Here is a 20,158-nt window from a genome sequence, read left to right on the forward strand (position 1 = left end):
AGAACAACCCAAGTAATTTCTCAACGATTTAATTCACAAGCAACCAGTGGTTATTGGAAAAAAATAAATCACAGATTAGCAATAAGAAAAAAAATACACGTATAACCACATCCTCCCTCAAGTAATAGTGTTTTCATACGTCTATATGTTTACTAGCAAATACATATTTTTTCTAGCCTACAAATGACATACTATTTTTGAAATTTTATCAAAACGTATAGAATTTTGCCTTTTTAAGAACATGGATAATGCGTTTGCTTGCCCAGTTCTCACCTTCTGTGAATTTATGTCAGTCCATACATTTCTTCCCACATTCTAAGGGGGAAAGAGGAAATCCTTCACGTATGTTTTATTTGTTTGTTTCCTGTCGTCTGCTCCTCCGAACAGATGCGTTTAGGAAGGGTTAAAGAGTATCCTACTAAATGTTGTGTCCTGGTAGATAATGCGGCCTTCAGAAACGCACTAAACAAAAATTAAGTTGGTTTCCTCCTCCTCATAGATGAAAATGAAGAATAGGTTTTGTAGCAATTGAGAGAAAATAATTTTTTTAAAATTATCTTAACGCCAAAGGAAAAACCAGCTGTCCTGCCTCCCCCTGCACCGCAGGGAGCAGCCCTCCCAGTGCCCCCATCACCCCTTCCAGGCATCCACTAGTTGGGAGAGTGAAAAATAGCCTCCTTTTCACTCCCCTGTTGTTAACGAGGCTCCCTATTGAGATGTAGTTAATCACATCAATTAAGAGCTTTTCTTGCACGTGGCCTTGCCCGCCAGGCACTGGCCCTATGTCCATGGAAAGGTGGGAAAGATAAGCAGCCAGTCAGGTCATGTGATAATTAAAATACAGATATTCTGCTTTTTCCTCTCTTTTTATGTTTTTTCATTTGTACATTTTTTTTTTTTTAAATTGTGCATAAGTCACAGGCAGTGAAATGCTCAATTGGTAAACAGTTTGATGGGTTTGACAAATGCAAGTATTCAAATGCACCAAACCAGCAACACACAGAACATTTCCTTCTCCCAGGTGTTCCTGTGTCTTCCATAGTTGCCTCTGCCATCATCCCAGAGAAAACCACTGTACTGACTTCTAGCACAGTCATATGAATGGAGTCACGTTCTGTGTTTAAAGATAAACATGAATAATGAGCAAGAACAAGCAGCTTCTAGCAGGAATGTAAAACAGGGTAGACACTTTGGAAAAGAGTTTAATAGGTGCTCAAAAGGTAATACATAGAGTACCATATGACCCAGCAATTCCACTCCTAGGTATATACATGCCCAAGACAAACGAAAACATACACCCATACGAAGTCTTGTATGAACCTTCAGAGCAGAATTAACCATAACAGCCCCACCACCAAAGAAACAACCCAGTGTCCATCAACTAATGAATGAGTAAATAAAATGGGGCATATATTCATACAATGGAATATATTTGGCCATAAAAAAGAATGAAGTAACTTAGATAAACCTTGAAAACATTATGCTAAGTGAAAGAAGTTGCTCACAAAAGACCATATATTCTGTGATTCCATTTACATGAAACGTCTACAATAGGGGAATCCATGGCCAGGCGTGGTGGCTCACACCTGTAATCCCAGCATTTTGCAGGCCGAGGTAGGCAGATCACTTGAGGTCAGGAGTTTGAGACCAGCCTAGCCAACATGGTGAAACTCCTTCTCTACTAAAAATACAAAAATTAGCCGGGTGTGGTGACTCTCGCCTGTACTCCCAGCTACTTGGAAGGCTGAGGTAGGAGAATTACTTGAACCTGGGAGGTGGAGGTTACAGTGAGCCAAGATCATGCCACTGCACTCCAGCCTGGGTGACAGAGAGAGACTCCATCTCAAAAAAAAAAAAAATTCAGTGGTTGCTTAGGACTGGAGATAGAAGGGAGATTGGGAGGTGATATGTAAAGGGTATAGACTTTCTTTTGAGATGAGGAAAATATTCTAAAATTGGTAAATTGTATGGTATGTACATTATATCTTAACAAAGCTGTTTAAAGAAAAAAAAATTCAGAATCAAAAAAAGTAAAGACAATTGTAACGGGCGGAGAAGACAGACCAGTTTTCCTTTATCAGAAGTTTAATTGCAAAAGTGTTTGGCGTTGTGGCCCAAGGACCCCATGCCACCTGGGAAGCATAATTGGTGTTCAGGAAGGAAGGTCTCCTTCCCTCCCACGAGAAGGTTGAGGAGTTGGCTGCTTTCCTCAGGAATCCCTGCCCTGCTCCCAGAGGTTAAACTCTGAGAGTCCAGAAACTATTCATCACATTCATTTGTTTATTCCACGAACATTTATTAAGCTTATGTTTAGTAGGAAGTACATAACCACATTTAGTCCTGACATTGCTATCAAGTGGCTGCATTTATAGGGATATCTTGAATGCCTCTGTGTGTCTGGCCCTGTGTTTAGCAGGTGATCCTAGGATGATCCTAGGAGACTAGAGTGGTGGAAGGAGCTCATCATGAGAGCAAGACCAAGAACTTTGAGAGCAATGAACCTGGTTCTAAATTCCTTTTTTCCTCTTTTTTTTTTTTTGACGGAGTCTCTCTCTGTCGCCCAGGCTGGAGTACAGTGGCGCGATTTCGGCTCACTGCAAGCTCCGCCTCCTGGGTTCACGCCATTCTCCTGCCTCAGCGTCCCCAGCAGCTGGGACTACAGGCGTACACTGCCACACCTGGCTAATTTTTTGTATTTTTAGTAGAGACAGGGTTTCACCATGTTAGCCAGGATGGTCTCGACCTCCTGACCTTGTGATCCTCCCGCCTCAGCCTCCCAAAGTGCTGGGATTACAGGCGTGAGCCACCGCGCCCGGCCTCTAAATTCTTATTCTACCATACATTAGTGCATGACTTTCTCTTTTCCTGCCTCACAATTCCTCACCTGCAAAGAGCAATGACTTACCCTATGGGTGAGCGATGAGGAGTCCCAGCTCTGGGAACCAGACCCCAACTCTACCACTTCCATGCTGCATGTGGCTTCAGGTAGTTGCTGAACCTGTTTGCAACTCACTTCCCCATGTGTAAAATGGTGATGGTATGATAACTGCTGACACTATGCAGGACTGGATGAGCTTACACATGTAACCCAGGGGTCAGCAAACTCTTCTTGTAAAGTGCCAGACATTCAATATCTTGGGCATTGTGGGGCAGCTGGCCTTACTGCCCCTCCTCATCTCTGCCATTGTAGCATAATGCAGCCATAAGCGATATGTTAAGAAAAAGGGTCTGCTATGTTTAATAAAATGTTATTTATGGACATTGAAATTTCCATTTTCATTTCACGTAATTTTCATGTACCACAAAATATCCTTCTTCTCTCGATTTTCTTCACTACCATTAAAAAATGTAAAAACCGTTCTTCACACTTGGATTATACAAATACAGTGATGGGGACAGATTTGGCCCATGAGGCATAGTTTGCCCATCCCTGACATAAAACACATAAACAGTGTCCAGCACATAGTCAACTGCCCTGCTTAGCCATTGAGCCTGGGCAACAACGGCTGAGAGTTCACCTGTGTTGAGCTGCGTACTGAGCCTTTCCCTGCCGTGTCTCATTCAAACCTTATCATAATTGTACAAAGGGGGTTCTCACATGAGAAAGCCAGGACTCAGGTGAGAAAAGAGGCAGAGTCATTGTAAATCCAGGTCTTTCTGACGTGAGCCATTGCTTCTATCCATGATAAAATATGTCCTGGCCACCAGGACACAACAGGGAACTGACTCACTTGGGCTCAGCTCCAAACAATACAAATCATGATTTAATTAATCTGAGATGTGTGTTGCACAAAGCAAGGGCTAGAAGGAGGAATAAAAGGGCACTCACTACACAGTAAGTAGTGAGGGAGACTCCCTAAAGAAGGGATGATGGCCTGAGAACAGCCATGTGTCTGGTGCAATACCGAGTGCCACACAGATGAGGCTGGAAAGGTAAATCCACCCTGGAGCCAGATGTGGAGAGCTCGGGGACATGCTTGTCTCTTATGCTGGGGGTGGAAGGAGACACTGGTCCCCACTTTTTGAAAGGGAACTCCGCAACCTCAATAGCCTAACCAGTCCTTGTTTCAGCCATTCTAGTTTATGGGAATATGTCCTAATAAAGTAGGAAAACATATTCACAAAGATTTCGCTTTAGGAATATTCATGGCAACACTGTTTATAATAGTGCCAAAGTTGAATTCATTTTCTCAGTGTCTGCCCTAGACACTTAGAAAAATTCAAAGGGTTTTGCCACTTAGGTCTGAACAACGGTGACGGCTGGTGTCCAAGCAATCAAATGGTGATGTAGGAGAAGTGCACATGTTGATGTCAAAGTATATTTGTCATGTATTTAGTAAAAGAGCTATTTACAAACTAATGTATATATCACCATACAACTACACACATACATAGACACACACACACACACATACATGAATCAGTTTGTTTAATTAGTTACATCTAAGTGATATAAGGATTTTTCACTTTTTCTAGAAGAGGTATGTACTGCTTTACAGCAAGATGAGAAATAAAACTGATGTTGGACAAGAGTTCAAAACTCCCAGTGATTTAATTGGTTAGGTAGAATCACTATTCATTAATGTATCCAATATAGCCTTAGGAAGGATCCATCACAAGCTAGGAACTGGGTTATGCACTGAAGAATCGAGAGAGATGAGACAGACAGAGCTCCATGTTGAGTAGGAAAGCTGGTCAGGTAACCGCGTCCGTTCATTCAGTGGTGCTGACGTTCTATAGTATTTTCAGACAAGAGCCCCAGCTCCTGATGAAGGGTGCAGCCTCTTCCACTAATTTGATCTCAGGATTGGTTGACACCCCACACAATCAGCTTTGGATCAATTTAACGGAAGACCTTCTGGTATCCACGATGAGACTAGTGTTTGGATTGAAAGTTAGGCCAATGATACCACCATGTGAGTCTTTCTTTTCCTCACTCACAAACAGGGTAAACTCTCGCAGCTGTCAGGATAAGCAAAGGCTCTGGAAGTGTGCTGCAAATGGCAAGGCCCTATGCACACTGTGGGGGAGGATATAATGCCGAGATCCCAACCTCATTCTACAAGGATGACGACCTGGAATTTAAATGACGATGGATGCCAAAATGCAGGGAGGAAAGCATGTTTATGAACTGAAAGGCTGAACAGAGAGGCAGTGAGCAGTGGGATTCTAGGTCACCACGCCTTGGAGGGACGGACACCTCATTCTGTGCCTCCCACCTCAGCCAGCGCCAGGGTGGCTCCTGACTTTCTGGTGCTTGTTTGTAACCCCAAAGATAATCTGTACATTTGAAATTGGATAAAATTTCCCTGCAGGTTTTTGTTCACATATATTAAAGAGAAGTATTTAGGAAGCATTTAGTACCTAGGGCCATGAAAACAAATCTTAACACATCTCACTGCTGGTATAGTAGAAAGAGAAAGGTTTTTCCAGTTAGGTCATAAGGGTTTGAATCCTTGTTCTGTGCCCTTTTGTAAGCTATTATCCCCTAGCTTCGGGGCAATAATACCTTTTCTACATGGTAAGTAATAAGAAAAGCAACACTTTTATACAGTATTGATGCTCAATAAAGAGCAGTTGTAATTTTCTTAGTGGGAAGGCCTCAGGGAACTTACAAAGCAATGCGGTCATATCACCCAGAAGCTGGACGTGGGGTAAATCAGCTCATTCTGAATGGGAGGGAGGCCCAGGGTGGTCTGGTCATCTCACAGCTAAACTTGACGTCAGCTCAGCCTGGAAGCAGTGAGGTGAGAATACCCTGTCTCTCTCAATGATGCGGGAAGCTAAACTAAACTAAAACTCCAAATGTGAAACTGGCTGTGTTCTGAACTCCTCTGAGATCATGGCTGTGCATGAATAGAATGCATTCAATTTTTCTGGGGAGGGAAAGGAAAATGAATTAACCAGAGAGTAAAGAAGGTACTGCTGGGGCAAGCATGGGCTGCCAGGGACCCGCCATGATCAGAAGCACCTGTGATGCTTACATTAGAATCACCCCAGTTACTCTGGGGTGATTCTAAGTCAATCTCTTAGAGTCAGCAGGCCTGGGGTGGGGCCCAGGATTCTGTATTTTACCAAGACCCACTGACACACTTCTGATGCATCCCAAAGGCAATCTTGAGAACCATTCATGTGGTGGAGAAGGCACTAGGCATTGGCTTCGGGAGGTCCCAGTTCAACACCCAGCTGAAGACCAGCTCTCAAGCCCAGTGGTAAAATTTTCTCAAATACACTGGGGCAGGGCCCGGGGCAAAGCAGCCTGGGACTTGTGTACAGGCTGCAAACATATGTATAAACAGGGAAACATCTTTGCGAGCTATGCATGCAATTTTATGTATACACGCAATGAATATATATTGTACATATAAATATATACATATGCAGGTGTGTACACAGACACATATGTATGCATATATGAGTACACATACATGCACATTCAAATGTAAATACATGAACGCATGTATATAGGCATGCATATGCGTGTAGGCATGAATACACACACACTCCTATTTCAATTAATCTTCACACAAGTTCCACTTTAGTACCAACATTATCCCCATTTCCTTTATAAGGAACCTGAGGCATGAAAGAAGTAAGAAACTCACCTAAGGTCCCAAGGCTAGTCAGTGGCAGAGGCAGGATTTGAAAAGGACAGGCTGGCTCCAGAGTTTCTGTTCAGAGGTCACTACATTATTATAAACCAACCCAAGAGGTTAAGCAGAGTAGAAGCTGAGAGTCATAAACTTGAAAAGCAACTTGTGCCCGGGGTGGGCTGTGCCCAGTAATGAGTGATATGAGTCCTCCCATTTCTGTACATGCATGTGCGTATTGTTTCTCCCATCAAGAGTTGGAGTCGGTTTCCCTGCCTTGAGTCTGGGCTGGTCTGTGGCTGCTTTATCAGGGGAAGGTGATGGAAATGATGCTGTCCTAGTTCTACATCTAGCCCTCAGGAAACTTTCACATCTACCCACTTGGGATTCAGCTACCCAACCTACCATAAAGAAGGTTGAGCTAGACTGCTCATGATGAGAGACCTCACGGCAAGAGAGAGGCCGCCAGCCACTCCATTCACCCCAGCTGAAGCACCAGACTCCTAATTTAATGCAGCCACACACTGATTCCAAATGCTCCCATGTGGAACAGAAAAACCACCAGCAGAGCTCAGCCAACCAATAGAACTGTGAGAAAAATAAGTTGTTGTTTTAAGCTACTACATTTTGTTATGGTTTGATGTGCAGCAAATAGAGAACTGATTCATGCACTTACATGGCCTGCAGTAAAGTATAAATTTTAGAATAACCAGCATTATGTGTTGAGCACTGGGCCAGGCAGTGTATTAAGTGCATTACATTCATTGTCAAGAACTGTCAAGTTCTTTCCATACTTCTCTTCAACTTCATCTTAGGCACAGGTCATTGCCATAGCAACCTACTTTCAACTGTGGAAGAAGTCTAACAAATACCATTTTGCCACTACAAAGAAAGTGGGGTACAGAGTACATCATGCATTTCCTGGTAGCAATAAAGTAAGTCACTGGTGAAACCTCAAAAACTTGGGAACCCCCAAAACCCAGGCTCTTCTCTTCCTATTTGTTGGGAGAACCAATAGGAGGTTCTCACCCTGTTGTCACACAATGGATGCTAACTTAGCATTTGTAGGAATTCACATCCTCCCACCACCTCCTACAGTCACCAGCAGATATGAAACCCAGAACCCAGACTGGCAAGAGGTTATCACTCACACTGAATTTTGCTTTTTTGTCCCCACTAAAGGCAGCTGTTTCCTACAAATTTGTGTCAATCAGGCCAGGAAGTTTCTTTTTCCCTGCAATCCATTGTATGCAGGAAGATCAGAGGGCCCTGTCAGATACAAGGACGGAACCAGCTGGGCACTTGGAGATACAGGCTGGCTGCCCTGGCCTGGCCTTGCCCCAGACTCCTGGTTGCTCAGCCAGTCCACTGCGCTAGTGCAGCTGCACCTACTGACAGATGCTGAGAACAGGAGACTTGTTATGATAATTAATTAGGAGCACTGGCATCATCGTAAAGAGCCTCTGTTCCAAAACCAGCTAAGAAACTCACATCACTCACATCCTTTCCTGTCTCATAAACATGCTGCCTCTAGTCTATTTAGGGGCAAGGGATTGAACTCGTTTCCTAGGGGTAACCTCTCTAGTAAAACAAAGCCATTCTGAGGAGCCTGTGTGGACATCAGGCAGGACTGCATCACATTCTCATCTCATGGATGAAAAAAGCTAAAGCTGATAATACATATATATACACACACACACACATATATATAAAAAATACCCATATATACAAAATATATAGGTATTTTATATATATAGGTGTGCATATATATGGGTCTATATACACATATAGATATATATGGGTATTTTATATATACACCTTTATATATAGGTATTACATATATGTACCTATATACAGGTATTATATATATATACACACACACACGCACCCACAGACACACAAACACATATATATAGACCCCTCCAAGATGGCAGTTGACTGAGCACTCACTATAATCTATTCGATCATCTGTTTTTTTTTTCTACTATTAAAGTAAGATTAATAGGAAATTATTAATGCATTGCTTCCACATTGATCTAAGAAAACCAAGACTTAATGAAGTTAAATAGTTTGCTCATAGTCACTTAATGAATGGGTGAGCGCAGATCTCAATCTAGCTGTGCTAAATTCCTAGATCCAGGTCCTTTCCTCTTTAGTATGCTGTTAACTCTGTGTCCAGTGCATAAACTGCGGTGAGAACTTACCCAAGAAATAGGATAATGACCCTTTGTTTCACGCACCACCCATTTGCTGAGCATCTTTGCTGGGGTGGTTACTAGAAGAAAGCACTAGAAGGGTCTGGCAGAGTGGTTAGATAAACAAATCCTGGAGCCACTATGAGGTTTAAAATCCTGGTTTTACCATCTACTGTCTTCATGGGAGAGCTAGACTATATTACTTAGCCTTTGTGTGCCTTGGTTTCTTCATCTGTAAAATGAAGTTAGTGACAGTATCTCTACCTCAGTTGGGTCTTACGAGGATAAAAAAATTTGGTAAACATAAAGAACTTAAAAGAGTGCCCTACACATAGTGTGACAACAGCACTGGTTTTTATTGTTATGACTGTTGTAAACACAATTGACCTCATCCTTCCCCTTACAGGATCCTAATCTAGTGAAAGAACACAGATGTGAAATAAACAAAACTAAATGTATCATTTTAAATAATACTGTGAAGAGAAAAGTAATGTGAGCAAGATGGCAGAACAGTAGTTTCCAGTGTTCATCCCTTCACAGAAACAGCAATTTGAACAACCATCCATGAAAAATATACCTTCACAATAGCTAAGAAATCCATATGAGCAGTTACAGCACCTGGGTGGAGCATAGAAATAATAAAAGATGCATTGAAAAGGGTAGGGATAACAGTTTCACATCACTCACATCACCCTTCCCCCAAGGCAGCACAGTGCAGCATGAAGAGAGATACCCTTCATGTGGAGGAAGGAGAGTGAAGTAAGCACTCAACATCAGTGTAGATCCTAGTACCAGGTTGGCCTTCACAGACCCATACTACAGGCATGAACACAGTCAACAAAGCCATCCCAGCGTATCTCAGTGCCAGTCTCACCCCCAGGGACCCAGAATCTAGGCCTGTACCCATGGACTCAGGCACCAGGCCAGCCTGCTTAAGAATTCCCGCAGTAAACTTGCCCTCAGACCCTGCCAGTCAGTCCACCCAAAATATCTTGACTGGTGAACAGCTTTCTTGGCCTAAACTAATTTGTAAAGAATAAAAGAGATCTCTACTTCTTAAAATATGTAGACATCAATACAAGACCACAAGGGTTACAAATAGACAAGTAAACATGAATAAAAAACAAACTAAAGCACCAGTTACCAATCCTAAAGACATTGAGACCTATGCATTGTCTGACAAAGAATTCAAAATAATTGTCTTGAAGAAACTCAACTAAAAAAGAACACAAATAACAAAATCAGAAAAAGAATACATGAACAAAGTAGAAGTTCAACAAAGAGATATAAACTATAAAAAAAGACTCAAATAGAAATTCTGGTGGTAAAGCAAAATGACTGAACTGAAAAATTCCATAAGGAACTTCAGCAGCAGACTTGATCAACCAGAAGATGGAATCAATGGGGTCAAAGACAGGCCATTTGAAATGAGTCAGAGGAATAAAAAGAAGAAAAGAATGAAAAAGAAAACCTATGGGACTTATGGGACACCATTAAGTGAACCAAAATACACATTATGGGAACTCAAGAGGAGGAATAAAAGCAGAGGAGAAGGTGATAGAAAGTTTATTTAAAGAAAAAAATACATAGAACTTTCCAAATCTGGAGAGGAAAATAAACATCCAGATCCATGAAGCCCAAATAATTTGTAATTGATTAAACATAAGGAGATCTTCATTGAGACACATTAAAATCAAATTCTTAAAAGTTAAAGATAAAATTACGGGCATCCATCTGAAGGGAAGAATACTCTTCTCCTTGGGCACGGAACTTCCCCCAGTCCCCAGTCAGCGCCAGGTTCTCAGCTACCTATGTCTTATGCAACCCAGGCTTGGCACAGATTCCCAATAACGCAACCTCCTCACTGGACGACAGGCTATGTGAAGACAGAGCTTTCATTTTATGTATCCTTACAACTCCAGTGCAAAGCACAGACATAACATACCATGTGCACTCAATCAGATTTTGTTCAATTAAAGAACAAGTGACTCTCTTTCATTCTCTTGGAGTTGAATACTCAATCGTCCCATCAATGGTTCCAGTGCTCAAGCTGAGAATCTTACACCACAGCCAATGCCCTGAAGAAATTGAGACTGTGCTGGGAAGTCAGACACAAAAAGAAAGAGATGAGGTCCACTCTTGCTGTCAGACTTGAGGAACTAAAAGTCTTTCAAACAGAGGAAGATGACTTTGTGGCAGAAAAACCCACAGAGGAAGTGAATGATGGAATGGAACTTGAGGACAAGTGGAGTTTGAATAATCAGTGGGGTAGTCAATTCGAAGGTTAGGGAAAGCCCCACTCATTTATCCGACAAATCAAGCCCCAGTAGGAGCCTTTAGCCTTCTTGTGAGAGGAACTCTGCAGGCAGGAACTATCAGCCCAGGTTACTGTCAAGGATACAGAGGCTTGGAGTAGTGAGGTGACATTCCTAGGGTCACAGAGCCAGCAACTGTTGGAGCTGAGGTCTGAACCCAGCACTCTCTGAAGCCAGAGCCCACGGATCTCTCAGGCATCCAAGGGAGAAGAAACGATGGGATCAAAGCACAGACGTCAAGGAAAGAAAGTAGTGTTTAAAAGACAAGAAGCGAGACCTGTTTACTAGAACTGATTCCCCACATAAGAGGCTCGGAGGCATTCAGGCTTTATTCCCAGGCTGGAGTGATGTTGCGGTGGATTTAAATGCCCCCTGAGAGGTCTGACCTCAAGCCTGTGGGTGACATGGAGCTACTATTTTTCAGTTGGACAGGGACATGGTCAGAACTGTGCTTTCAGAATTTGGACTTGGCCACTGGAAGAAGAGACAGTTATACTCAAGTTGCCCAACATGGGGTCTGGGATGGGAGAGGTTGAGGGAGGGATGGAAGGAAACAGAGTGGGCACCAACAGGAAGGAAGCAAAGTCGGGAACTTCTGTCTGGAATGGGTCCAGGGAGAAGGAAAACCACTTCTCCTTCCCTGTCTTATGATTGCGAGATTAGTACTTGAGAATTAGGCTGCACAGGCCAGGACTTCCCAAAACTCAGGAGAGAAAGAGCCCAGAGCATGTGGCCCCAATGGAGGCTATAGCTCCAAATCACGTGATCATCAGTCATCTTCTTGCCCACCCTGGAGCCCTTGTTCCCCGTGTACTTTGGGCTCAGACAGGCCCTCAGGGGATACAGCAGTGTCCTTTCCTTCAACATTCAGGGCAAATGAGAGGCAAAGAGATCAATGGAATACAAAAGCGTTACCATAGATAAGGAGTCAGACGCACAGAGAGGTTCAGCCACTTGCCTAATATCCCCTGATAATGCATCCACACAGGTCAGCTTTCTGGGCACAAAGCAAGGCAGCGAAGAGCAAGGAGTGGACCTGGAGGGGCCCATGGAAGCTCCCCAGGACCCGCCACTCCAATGGCCCAGCCCCTGGTAGGTCTCCAGTGCCCTTCACTCTATAGAGACACAGAATCCCCAGGCCTTGACTCTGCAGCAAAGGGCTGCCTGCCTCTCAAGAGAAGGGCAGGGCCCCACGCAGGCAAGTGCTCTGCCTCCGCCCAAAGCTGGGCATGCATCATCACACTCCCGCCTTCCTTCCCCATTCACTCTGCCTTGCCCTGCCTCTATCAGCGGCTCCAAGATGCAAACATCTCGAAATGACCTACTTCTGTGTAGGTCAGCTAACAGGAGTGCTGTCTTAAGAAAAGAGGACCAGCTGATGCCCACTGCAGGCCCAGCCAGCCCCTCCCAGCCTCCCCGCCAGCCCTGCACATGGAGGCCTGGCGGCCAGGAGAAAGAAAGGGCTCCTATCGCTGATTCCTCAGGGCCTCTGATAAGAAATGTCATCCCTTGCTGGGTAATATTACCCAGCCAGATAAAAATCTCTATCAAGCTTAAACATATGGCTGGCTACAGAACACAGAGCCCAGTGGAGAAGGGTAATTTATTTGCTTAAGCTGAACACCCTGGGCAGCCGAGAGAAGTGCCTGAATAAAAAAGAGCCAAATTATAACCTCTCCTGACTTGGCGTGGGGATTTTTCCCTGAGAAGGATGAGACACCTGAGAACAACAGGGGGCCCTCCACACATTTCTCCTGACACAATAAGCACTTTCACCTTCCTCTTGCTTCAAAGGGCACTTTCACTTATGTTATCACATTTAATCCTCACTACAACCTCAAGAGAAGCATTTTTAGCTTCCTTTTACAGATCAGGAAATTGAGATTCAGCAAGGTTAAGTAAAGTGGCCAAGGTCACACAGGCAGCCATGCTGGAGCGAGGACCCAAACCCCAGCAGGTCTGACTCACCAGCCCACCATCAGACGGGTAGGCTGATCCCAGCTTCCGGGGAGGATCGGCTCATACATTAACTTAATCAGCAAAGTCAGATCTGCCTGACTTCACTGACAATGTCAGCTACACGTTGTAATCTTGAAGGTCCATTTCAAGGCTCTCCTCTGTCTCCTTGTTTCTCTGTAGCCTAGAGGATAATGAGAAAGCCATGCAGAGCATAGAAGTTCAAGGAAAAGGCCGGGAGGCCGGGGACAGTACCCAGGAGAGCAGTGAGTGACCTCAGGGCTTAGATTCCAGCCTCATATGCTCAAGGAGTAGCAGGTAGAAGGACATTGTGGAAAGAAAACTCCTCTTTCTGTTCATTCATTCATTCACAAATATTAGTGGAAAGCCTATTGTGTGCCTTCTCTAAGGTTGGCCTTGGAGATACCAATGCAAATGGGCAGGCTAGGACCTGCCTTCATGGAGCGTCTGTCTTCTAGAATTGACTTTCAGGTCAGTAAAGAGACAGTAGCCACAGAGTGTGTTAAATGTGTTTGTGAATGCAGAAGTTCATGTAACTGATCTGGGGTTGGTGGCTGTGCATTAGTGTGTAGCTGTTAGCATATTCCACACACTGTTCTAGGCCCTATTCTTTAAAAAGTCAGTGTTGTTAAGGTTGACATTGCTCTTTGGTAGTTAATACAGCTTCAAGATGGTTACCAATTACTTCATATAGCCACTAATGTTTTTAGATTAATTTTTAATTCACAAATAAAAATTGCACATATTTATAATGTACAACATAAAGTTTCGAATTATGTATACATTGTGGAATGGCTAAGTTGAGTTAATTAACAGATGCATCATCTCACATACTGATTTTTTTTACTAATTTTTTAAACAGCTGTATTGCTGTTCCATTTGATCACAATTTAATCAACCAATCACTAACTAATGAGCATTTAAGCTGAGTCTCATTTTTCTATGTCAAGCAATGTTGTAATGAAGATTGTATTCTCATCATGCATGGGTTTCTGCATGAAAAATTCTTAGAATTCATCCAAAAGCTTGGCTTTTCCTGTGCCCTTCACTGCAGCAGTAGCAAGGTCTCAACAGTGTCCTTTACAAGATAATGGCTCCCATGCGCCCATCCTCTTCAGACCCTGGTGGGGCTCTAGTAAAAGAGTTTTAGTTCTCTTTGGTGAGCAACTGCCACCATTTCCACAAAAGTACACAAGCAAACAAAAATATTTCCCTTCTAGCGGCCAAGAAACCATCTCATCTCTCTTGTCCCTGCCTCCTCTGGCCCATGGTGACTTAGTCCAGAACCAAGCTGAACTTAGTAGCAAGACACCAACCTCTCTTCTCACAGGTCCTTCCTAGGAAGTGTCAGCTTTCCTTTTCTTCTGGACTCTGAGGAATTCAAGAACACAGAAAGCCCAAGGCTAACACATCTCCACTGAAGCTCAGGATTCCTCAAAAACCAAAGCCTGGCCTCAGAAAGCACAGCAGATGTCAACTGCCCACTTTGGAGCCCAAAGTACCTTGGAGGAAGGCATCAGTCCCAATCAGAACACCTTTGGGTAGTCAAAAGATAAAGAGAGTATGACCCCATGGCTGGAACAAGGTAGAACCTCAGACAAGAGGACATCCTGTTCATGAGAGGTTGGCCATCCACTGAAGACACGGTGAGGGGTTGTGAAGGGAGAGCAGACATGAGAAAGGCAGAGCCCCACTCCTTGGTCCCCTGGAGAAAACCAAAGAAAGGGCTGTGATCTATGTGATCAGAGAGGGAGAAACTAAGAGCCTGGGGAACAAAGAAAAGGGCCTCACTCACTCTTCCTGAACAAGTTAGAGAAGAGGATATTTGAGTTAGACATTGAAGAGTGAGCATTTAGAGGACAGAGAAAAGGGAGAAGACCTTCAGATGGTACTAACAAAGCAGTGTGGCATGGAGAGTGAAAGAATGTTCAGCCAGTGGCCAGGCTATAAAGGGTATTTCTCAGGTGCTGTGCTAAGGAGCTTGGCTTCTCCCTCCAGATGCAACGGGGGGCTGTGTAGGCTCCCGAGCAACAGAATGACAGATTAGAACTATGCTTCTGCATCACCATGGAGCATGAACTAGCGAGAGAAGATTCTCGGCCATGTGGGAACCAGTATCCTACAGTTCTAAGAACATCCCACAAGGCAACAGATGCAGTCACTTGAACAGAAGCCTACAGAGCCAGGCCCCCGGTCTTCAGATCCCAGCTCTGCCACTCCCAGGTTGAACAAGTTACTGACCGACCCCATGGACAGTTTTCTCATTTGGAAAATGGGGATGATATCAACAGAGGCCTCTTAGGGCCATTTTGTTGGTTGTGAGTTGGATGAGTTAATGTAAGTAAAGTGCTTAGGACAGTGTCTGGCACACAGTAGGGGCACAACACAAGACAGCTGTTGGGATGACTGCCGTCTCTCTTGTCCCCTTGGTTTCCTCTTCCAGCATCGTCATTTCTTCTGAAAGGTGAGCAGCTACGAATCTGAGCAAGAGTGAGCAGGTTTGAGGCAAGACTTGCTTAGGAGGGCTGGAACTACATCTGAAATAGTTTGGGGTCTGCAGCTTCTTGTTAGTCCCCAGAATCCCTATAACAGGGATGCCCTAAGACTGTGGTCCTCAAACTCCACTGCATAATAGAATCATCTGGGGAGATGTTATCAATCCCAATGCCCTGCTCCCATTTCAGACAAAATCAGAATCTTTGCAGCTGGGGTACTAGCAGCAGGATTTAAAAAATCCTCTAGGCAATTCCAACCTTCAACCCAGTCTTAGAACAACTGATCTAAGAGTCAAATCCAACAGGAAAGGAAAACATGGCAGAGGGGAAAACATCCTCACCCTTGAGTGGTGTCATCTGCAGAAACCACTTCAGCTCATTATGAAGCCTCTCCTCATTACACCTTACAGGGCAACTCGGTGTCACACAGAGCTAACAGACTTGAAAGTTGCCCTGGATCATTAAGTATGTAGCACACCCTTCCAAAGTCTTCTGGAAGCAGGTAAGGGTGGAAAATACAAACAAATACAGCCATGTGGGTAACTGTTGTGGAAAAAGCATTGGGGTTGCGTGCAGACAGCTGGTTCTGGCCTTAGGCTGTTTCATTAATACTATGTGACTTAAAAAGCATGCAACACTTAAGCATCAGTTTCTTCAGTAGTAAAATAAAGATAAAAACTGACTTACCCATTAGATAAGGTGTTTGTGGGGTACAAGCCAGAAGACACAGGTCAGCTGTTGCAAAGCATTTTTATTTAACATGTTTTCTAGGTCTTCAATGGAACATAAAAAGTTTAGGAGAGAGAAATGTCCCCTTAAACATTTTTTTTCAATGAGAGAAGGGAGGAGTCAAGGAGTAGGGTCGGCCGGCCACATGAAAGCTCCCTTCAGAGCAGGCTGCAGTGGTGCCTGCCCACAAGGGGTCCAAGTGGGGCCAGTGATAGGGCAGGAGCTCAGGGTGTGTCCAAGGGCTGCCCCAGCAAAGACGTTAAGATAGGATATGTTATCTGGGAACAATGGAACAACTGTACCGTTGTCCTAAACCTGACTCTGACAAGAGGGGATAAGACTCCAGGAAGCATGTCCCCAAACCACTGGCCAGAGTGGCCCCAACAAACCACTGGCCCATTTGTTCGTTCCTTTATCTACTTACTCATTCATGGACCTTACAGTAGTGTATGTCAACCACATACCAAGAATTGTATGGATGTACAAGATTGTAGGAATGCTGGAATGAATAAGGCTCACTCTGCACCCTCAGGAGGGACAAAGATAAGTAGGGCAAACAAGTGGCATTTAAGTACAACACAATGTGCTAAAGTATAATAAAATAACAAGCATAATAATAGATAGCCACCACTCATTGATGGCCAACTATGCACAGGCACCATACTTGGTATTTTATATTGAGCATCTCAAATCCTTGCTATCTCCTCAAGGTAAGGATCTTTCTGGGGGCAAAGATTGTTGTTGTAAGCATTATTACCTTCATTTAACATTTACTGAGTCCTTATTGTGTTGCAGGCACTGCGCTGAGGTTTTGTTTGTTACCAGTAGGCAGGTAGTAATGATTTAGATTAGAGCATGGGCTCTGGGCCCAGATTTGCCTGTCAGGAGCTGGGTGATTTTGATTAAGTTACTTTACCTTTCTGTGCCTGAGGCTGGGCCTGGAGGTCATCTCCAAAACAGAGACTTATGCATTTAACAAACATTTAGTAGGCACCTACCATTTTCCAGGGAATAAAGCACTTAATAAAATTAACAGAAGTCTCTGCATTCCTGGGGTTCATGAGGGGTTGGGGGTGTCAGACTGTCAACAAACAAATAAGCAAATAACTATATGGTGGGTCAGATGATGATAAGTGCTATGGTGATCAATTAAGACAGGAAAAAAAAAAGGGAAGATGGAGGTGCGAGATGGGTCCTGTCTGCGTAGAGTGGCCAAGAAAGTCTTGTTCAGTAAGATGTTTGGGGCTAGGTGCGGTGACTCATGCCTGTAGTCTCAGCACTTTGGGAGACTGGTTAGCAGGATCACTCGAGCCCAGGAGGTTGACACCAGCCCGAGCAACGTAGTGAGACCCCTTCTCTACAAAAAAAAAGTCAAATAATTAACCGGGTGTGATGGAGAATGTCTGTAGTCCCAGCTACTTGGTGAGGCTGAGGCAGGAGGATCATTTGAGCCCAGGAGGTCAAGCCTGCAGTGAAACATGATTGCCCCACTGCCCTCCAGCCTGGATGACAGAGCAAGACTCTGTCTTTAAAAAACAAAAAAAGACAAGATGTTTGGCCTCTGTGTGTGTGTGTGTGTATATGTGTGTGTGTGTGTGTGTAAGAAATAGTTTGGGAAAATACTTAAGTAATACTATACAGCAGTTAAAAAAGAATAATGTACGTGTACACACACATGTGCACACACAAAGATCTCCAAAATGTAATTATTAACTGAAAAGAATAAGATGATGAAATAATTGATTTCCCCTAGCTCTGAATGCCATGGAGTCCACAGAGCCAGAGACAGTGGGTGGAGGACCCAGGGATCAATCTTAAGGGGCTGGGCTGCTGAGGCTCCTGCCGTCGGCCGTCTCCCTCTATGAGGGAGCGAATGCCATGCCCTCTGTCTAAGTCTCTAGGCAACAGCATCTTGTGACCCAGCTTCCAGTCTGGTTTTGCTCTCTTAGTTCCTTGAAGATACTTATACTAATTTCAAAACAAAACAAATCACAAGAGCTTCCCTCACCTCCTGGCCCCCAGCCTATAAGAAGCCACGGAGAGCAATGCATGAATGCTGAGTTGCAAAGCGAAGTCCTAGGGCCTTTATCCAACTACAGATTTCACCCACAGGGTGTTTCAAATATTTTGGAAGTTATTGCCTACATCCAAAATTCATAAATTTTTATTATATTCAAAGTCCAAAAATTAATTTGGCAGCACTGAACCCACCCTCCCACAATACAACAAGTGGATGCTAAGGGAGGGCTGGCCCCTTTATTTAGGGAAGGCACCCTCCCATGGACCCATCCCCACTCCTTAGAAAGCACCTAGTCCAAGGCTGAGTACAGTGGTTCATCCTGTGATCCCAGCACTTTGGGAGGCTGAGGCAGGCAGATCCCCTGAGGCCAGGAGTTCGAGACCAGCCTGGCCAACATGGTGAAACCCCATCTCTTCTGAAAATACAAAAATTAGCCAGGCGTGGTGGTGCAAGTCTGTAATTCCAGCTACTTGAGAGGCTGAGGCATGAGAGTTGCTTGAACCCGGGAGACAGAGGTTGCAGTGAGCCAAGATTGCACCACTGCACTCCAGCCTGGGCAACAGAGCAAGATCTTCTCTCAAAATAAAATAAAATAAAATAAACCACCTAGTCCAATCTCCTCAAAGATGGTGATCCCACTGCTCAGACAGGTGAGAAGACTCACACAGCAAGCCAGGGCAGTACCAGAACTACCATCACCACTCAGTACTCCTCACACAAATACCTGTGTCCCTTCCTCCTGCCAGGCTCCACTCCTTCTTCTTTAGGACCAATTACAGCCTTAGAAAGTAGATGATCCACTTGACATTGAGTGACATGGGGCTAGAGCAAGGCCCTGAGGATTACCCTGTGTCCAGGGCATCTTGAGGGGAAGTGGTGTTCTTATACTGCATAATGGCCCAAACACATTGCAACACTATTGCCATAATTAGTCCAGGCCTGGTCATCAGGAGGACTGTTGCTCAATATTATTCTTTGCTTCTTGGTTTCCACATCCAAAGAAACAACACTTCTCTAAAAATCAATTGTCCCCAGCAACCCACCTACACAGTTCTTGGAAAATATGGGTTAAACATTCTGCCTGACAAAGAAAACAAGGAACAAAGAGGGTGAGGGAAATTCATCACCATGGTCCTGCACTTCACATTATTCACACCGACCGTTTTTCCAGTCACCAAGTTCAAATGACCCTGTCCCTTGGGGCTGCAAAACTATTTGTGCCAACACTTGCCATTAAGGAAGCTTCACATGCTTTAATAAACGGGATTACTCAGTACCAAGAGACACTAAATGGCTTCAAGAGACTGGAGGTTAGGGGAACTGAAAATGGCATGGAAGGAAGATGCCAGAATAATCCATTTCTGACAGGAGAAGGAAAGGCTGGATGCCAGTCGGCTGCCCAGAACACTGGAGGGACTGTGACACAGGAACTGCAAACCTCAGTCAAATACGTAAGTGGCCCAATGAGAATCCCTTCCCAAACTTCCAGAAAAAGTAAGGAGATACATGGCTCTTCATGATGACATCCAAACTGTTTTAAGAAGAGGCTGCATCTAGTAATAGGGGATGCCTGACACATACCAAGTGCTTAGCAACCAGTACAAACACACACACACTAAACACCCGCACACACGAACAACACACATACAAATATACACACAAAATGCACACACATTCACCACACACGCACATAACACACATGCACACACACACCAAACATATGTACACACACACAAACACACACATTCACCAAACACACACACACAACACACAGGCATACAAACACAAACACAACACACCAAACACATACACACCAGACACACACACCAAACACACA

General features: G+C 44.1%; 1 long non-coding RNA gene across 1 annotated transcript in view; it reads right to left on the reverse strand.

Annotated features, from left to right (window-relative positions):
- The window catches only part of LOC105537627, an 81,544-nt gene that overhangs the window by 7,516 nt on the left and 53,870 nt on the right, over positions 1–20,158 (reverse strand). Inside the window, exon 2 of the long non-coding RNA XR_001005744.1 lies at positions 13,077–13,240. This is a non-coding gene — a long non-coding RNA (uncharacterized LOC105537627). The remainder of the gene's footprint in view (positions 1–13,076; positions 13,241–20,158) is intronic.

This window comes from Mandrillus leucophaeus, unplaced genomic scaffold (genome assembly GCF_000951045.1).
Source record: "Mandrillus leucophaeus isolate KB7577 unplaced genomic scaffold, Mleu.le_1.0 Scaffold177, whole genome shotgun sequence".
Taxonomy (NCBI): Eukaryota; Metazoa; Chordata; class Mammalia; order Primates; family Cercopithecidae; genus Mandrillus; species Mandrillus leucophaeus.